The sequence below is a fragment of the Nymphaea colorata genome, chromosome 12 (genome assembly GCF_008831285.2).
Source record: "Nymphaea colorata isolate Beijing-Zhang1983 chromosome 12, ASM883128v2, whole genome shotgun sequence".
NCBI lineage: Eukaryota > Viridiplantae > Streptophyta > Magnoliopsida > Nymphaeales > Nymphaeaceae > Nymphaea > Nymphaea colorata.
In genome coordinates this window covers 10,161,175-10,166,682 of record NC_045149.1, presented here as the reverse complement: position 1 = coordinate 10,166,682, position 5,508 = coordinate 10,161,175, and the positions used below count along the sequence as shown (strand labels likewise).

Here is a 5,508-nt window from a genome sequence, read left to right as displayed (position 1 = left end):
GGGCTATTATGAGACAATCAAGCAACAATTTATATAACTGTTAAACCCATCTTTCACGAGAGAACCAAATACGTAGAGATTGATTGCCATGTGGTTCAAGAGAAAGTAGAAAATAAAGAAATGTGTACTAAATATGTGGACGCTAAGGATCAGGTGGCCGATATTTTCACAAAGGTACTTGGAAGGGATGCTTTCTTAAAATTGAGAAGCAAGCTAAGCATGGTCTAGCTTGAGGGGGAGGGTTAAAGATCATGATATCGTGATTCTAGGAATCTCCTTGGTAGCATTAGAAATGTTCTTGGCAACTATTTATCTCATTGCCTTATTGTCATCCTTAGTAGTTAGGAAAGGATATGATCAAGATCTCCTTGTTTTCAGCTTGTTGTATCTTAGATTACTCTCCCTTCTTATAGTAATAAACACACAATATTTTTCTTCTTGGTTTCGTAGGGGCACACTAAACCCAACCTGAGCTCCTGCTAAGCTTAGCTTGCCCAAACTTGGGTTTAAGCCCATCATAAATGGACATGCAAGTCACTTGCCCAACCTGGTTGGGCCTGGCTGGTTGCTAATTATTATTCATGAATATAGTTTATCAAGATATATTTTAATTTAATACCTTTACTCGAGTGCAGTCATGGAATTTTCGACTGATTTTAGCATTTTTATATTTTGGATACCATGCTAATTTGGCCATAAGGTCCTCTCCCAGTGTATCCGCATCCCTCTCACATTGTTGACAAAATACTTCTGCCGAAAAAGTCACTCGTTTCCACAACACCACACAATAGTTCCTACAACATTTGGGGCCACAATGGCACCAATTTCATCTTTTATTAGTGCCGCAAAACCAACCTACTGCCATAAATCACTTTTGGAAACGAGTTAACCAGCACTAGAACTGGTTACGAGGTGCTTTTCGCCTTGGAAGCACTAGAGATATCTTCTATCTTTAACGCTTCTTGGCACCAGGTTTTGCATAGCACCAAGATAGATCTCTACCACTGCTTGAACAAGCACCAACAACAAAATATTTTACGCACAAAGCAGAGGTAACTGAAACCATTCACGTGGTTGTTCTCCACCTATACCTTCACCCATCGGTGGTTGATTTTATCTACCTTGTCTGTGCTGCCCGTTCAATCCCCGAAGCAAAGGTAATCCAAGCTTTTTCACTTTCTTGTGCTCCTTGAACAAACCCAAGCTGTTGTCACTCGAAGAAACCAATCATCTGTGCAGGTGTGCGAAGTTCATTCTCCTTGAAGCTAATCATACCGGCATTGATCATCTCTATCCGACAACAAGGGATATTCACCTTTGATCTTCTTTGCCCAGTGATAGAGATCATGAATCAGGAACAAGGTCGGGATGCTTTTTATTTCTCTGTCCCTTTCATGCTACTGAATTTTTTATTTTGTTTTGACATTTTGGGTTCCATGCAATAAATTAGGGGTACTTTTCGTTTGGTTTGGGATTAGGGCTTCTAGTTTGTGTAAGCGTGGTTGTTGCACTGTTATAGATGGGCCTTCAATTGAATGTTTTCTTTTTTGTCGTTGATCAACTAATTTTTGTCTTCAATAACATGTCTACCTTTAAGTCATATGTAGTGTGATATGCATTATTCTTACTGCCATATGGATGGGGATTGATGAGTTATCATTAGTTATAGGACAGCTCATAATAAGGTTTTATGTTTTAGGACTTTATTGTCTATACATCCACCTTTGGGTTTGGTGTTTCATTGGCGTACTGGCCTTACTGACGGCATTGGAATTTTCTTTTACATGCCTTCACCTAGAAGTAAAAACTTTCCATGGTCCTAACCTGTCATTACCTGAACGTAACCTTTTTCACGTTTGAACATGTTACTCCATCAATGACAATCTGAAAAAGATGGGTTTTGCTATCTATGCTAAGCTATGGAGAAACTAGAGGTCAGAGCGTAGAGACATCTACAAGATGTTCAACAATGTACATGACCGATTAGCAAATAGACCTCAGGACATCCCATTGAAGCAATGGCAGGAACACTTTGGTATAGAAAAATCAAAGGTATAGCTTCAAACATGTCACATATCTTTGTACAAAATAACTTATGACGTTACTTCATACCTATTGTTGCATACGACATGCCCTAAAATGAAAATACTAAGAATTGTTCCAAACGATACACCATAGGAACAAAATGTTTTGCCCACTTTAGAGATGAAATTCTAAGTTGAAAGCAGTTGTTTCATATTATTTTCTCTTAATCATATTACGTTAGTAGATGATGACAAGTTGACATCTTGTTTATGAATTAGGCCTCAGAAGGTGGAATTGAGCCTTCTAGAGCTCACCTCTAGGTGCAAACGCGTACGTCAGACAATGTGCTACATCATAATACTAAGAGACAAGCATTGACTGTAAGGTCAATTTTGATTTTTTTAATTTGTAATGTGTAGGCTTTTAATAATATAATTTTTGTTGTTTTCACATCATCTATGTAATTAGCTTTTTACTATGTGTAGGATAAGATTAAGGAAATGCCCACTAGAATGCCAGATGGTGAAATAGATCCACAATCATGGATACATGCACTGACCCAAGCACTAGGTGTGGACAAATATGGACGTGTTTGCACATGTGGAAGCATCAGAGGTGTTGGAAAGAATGTCTGCTTGTCATGAACTTTTAGCAAAAAATGTGGCTTTAGAGGTAAAATCAGTAAACAAGAAGGAAAAATCGAATCTCTTAAAAAGACAGTTGTCAAGATCCCAGTTTTGGAGGAGAAAATAGAAAGACTTCTTACTACAAAGACCAGCATTGATCAGCTTTTCACACTTAGAGGTGAAAGCCAGCAACTTTCTTCACAGGTAAACATATTAACAATTCATTCATGATATAATCATTAATATAGTTTATCATTTCACTTCAATATCTATGTAACATACTGCACATTACTTATGTCTCACTGGATCAATGGTGCAATCTCTAGCATTGAACTAACTTTATAGTTTTCAGTTATACTGGAGCTTTGTACCCATACTTAGTTAATTAAATATTGAAAACTGCAATATGACTGTTTTTAAAAAATGAACTTTATGACACCATTTGCAGTATGGTTGTAAATATGCTAGAAACTTTTGTCAAGTTCATCATTTCCAACTTTCTTTTACAGTTTTACTATTAAAAACTGTACATATGCATACCTGTGCATAGTGGAAATGATACGTGATTCCCTACTTTTTTTTCTTTTGCAATTTTAAATAGTTGTGTATATATGCATACCTGCACATATGTATACATGTGCACGAGTACGTAGATTTCGTTGGGCAGCTATTGGTATCTTATTGATTTGTGGTTGTTGCATGCATTTATTTTGTTAAAGTTAATCCTAATAAGGCTAGAGCTTCTCTTTTATCTCTTCACGCTACAGAATTGGAGCTAAGCTTGACAAAAATTGAAGGTGGCAGAAATGGAATGATTCTGTAAAATCAAACATGTGGTGGAGGCTCTTGAGCTATCTATGCTGACCTTCCGATCAATTGTGGCAAACTGTCTGGATAATCAGTAAGGGTAATCATTTATTTTTCTTGTTTTTTTGCATTTCAGGCAGCATCAGGTGCAGAAATGCACAGTTAATCTCCTACAAAAGCTTTGTTAGTTTAAACATTTCCCTTGTTTTCTTTATGTTTATATGATGTAGAGCAGATAAACAATGGTTTCTGCAATTAAATTGGAACTTATACTGTGTTACTGCCTGCTGAGAAAAAAAACATCAGCAGAGGTATCAAGAGATTATAATAATGCTGATTTAGAGTCAGCTTTCATGGCTCTGTCGTCTCTTCCTTTAATTGCTTTTCACCATTTTCGGCAGGAATCTTCAAGGGCAAACCATTATTTTATACTGCGGTAGCCAGAACTGCTGGAGGACTGGATGCTCTGGTTGGGAAATTTCAGCACTAGCTGATACTGCAGCTCTTACTGCCCCACTCTCACCTATTTCTTGTTGATTTAGACGAGGTTCTGCTTTAATTGCATAGAATACTGTGTTTCTGCAAAAAGTCAGCAATTTCATGTTTGGATAGTCATTACATCCTCTGTCACAAGGATCCCACCTTTTATGAGAAACTGCATCTTTTGATAGAGCGATGTAATGTTCATTCCTGCAGTAAATGGGCTCCCACATCAATGAATGTGGTCCAATCGCATTTTTCTGATACTGACCTTTGTTTCAGCCCTGTGATAAGAGCTCTTCGTAATTTCATGTGAAATGGACTGAAAGAAATACCACCTCATAAGCATAATATAAAAGTAGTAGTAAGCCATTCCAAGCCGAGACAAAGGTCAACAAACATGTGATCCTCTGTGGACTTACAAAGTTCTGTACAACCATTAACCTTTGCTAGGTTTACCTTTCATTCTTCCAACTGTTATGAGCTTCTGCAGGATGACAAGGCACCGCAGATGGGGATGTTGCAGCCATGAAGTTTATATTCAGGTAGTTTTATCGAGTTTCAGCAGTTCCTGGATCCTGGACCAAGGAATTCTGTTGCAGAACTAAATTTTTTGGCAGATTTTTCATAGTACGTGGTCGTGGGTGCTGGTGCATTGGGTAGTTTCAGTTTCAAAACTGATCAAACGGTGGTTGTTGTTGGATTGTTGCCTGAGAGTGTGAAGAACACTTGTAAGCTTTTTTTCCATTGAGAATTACACACTGGTACATGCTATCTGAACACAAATTGTTCTGTCCTTGTGATAGTATCTACAGTTTCATTGAACATGAAGTAATGGTCTTAAGAGCTTTACTAGGCATCTGACCATCTATTGCATAACCCTCCAAGGTGTCCAATTTATGAACAGAAAGGCTATAGGTACTATTCAATTACACTATGTTGATGGGAAGAGAGAGTCATGACCAGCATGTTCTTCGAGGGCTATAACAAAGTGGGTCTTTGTCTGATATCTTCAACATGTCATTCTTCAGTGTTGACATTGTGGCGATCTGGAAAACCTTGAACTGTAAAGTGGCAGATTGGCGACTTAAAGAGTCTCCACCTCTATGTTCTACACAATTTTCTATTCAATGGCTGCCAGATTTCGAAATTTTAGTTGATTTGATATATCAGATTAAAATCGGGAAACAAGATATGCCATGTTGCCTTATGTACAGAACTGCTTTCAATGTCATTCTGTGCAAAACCACACACCCGGTGTGCAGAACTGTTTGTAACAGAGATCGTAGACTTGGAATCCATTGAATTGGTAGCAGTTACCCCGTTTAAAATTTTCAAAAATTTTATTTGGTGGTTGCAGAACTCTTCTGTCTTTCTAAAGATGGATTATGTCTCCCTCTAAGTAGAGCTAGTAGGCGTCAAACCTAATTGTATGCGCTATACTGGTACATGAAATTTTCGGGTGCAAGTATAGTTGGTTATGACAAAAATATCCTTCCCTCACAAAAAACATTAAAAATTAAAAATAAAGAAGTAAAAAACACTATAAAAATTATACTTTTTTTTTTTA

General features: G+C 37.4%; 1 long non-coding RNA gene across 5 annotated transcripts; it reads left to right on the top strand.

The window, feature by feature from the left end:
• Positions 1–731: 731 nt before the first annotated feature.
• Positions 732–5,003, top strand: LOC116265459 (uncharacterized). 5 transcript variants are annotated; one of them, XR_004175041.2, is made up of 7 exons: positions 732–1,157; positions 1,240–1,362; positions 2,304–2,405; positions 2,511–2,855; positions 3,419–3,558; positions 3,860–4,005; positions 4,432–5,003. It is a non-coding gene; the product is annotated as an uncharacterized LOC116265459 (long non-coding RNA). The 5 variants fall into 5 exon arrangements; XR_004175039.2 differs by having other exon boundaries at positions 3,860–4,483; positions 4,559–5,002; XR_004175040.2 differs by having other exon boundaries at positions 3,419–3,552; positions 3,860–5,003.
• The last annotated feature ends 505 nt before the right edge of the window (positions 5,004–5,508 follow it).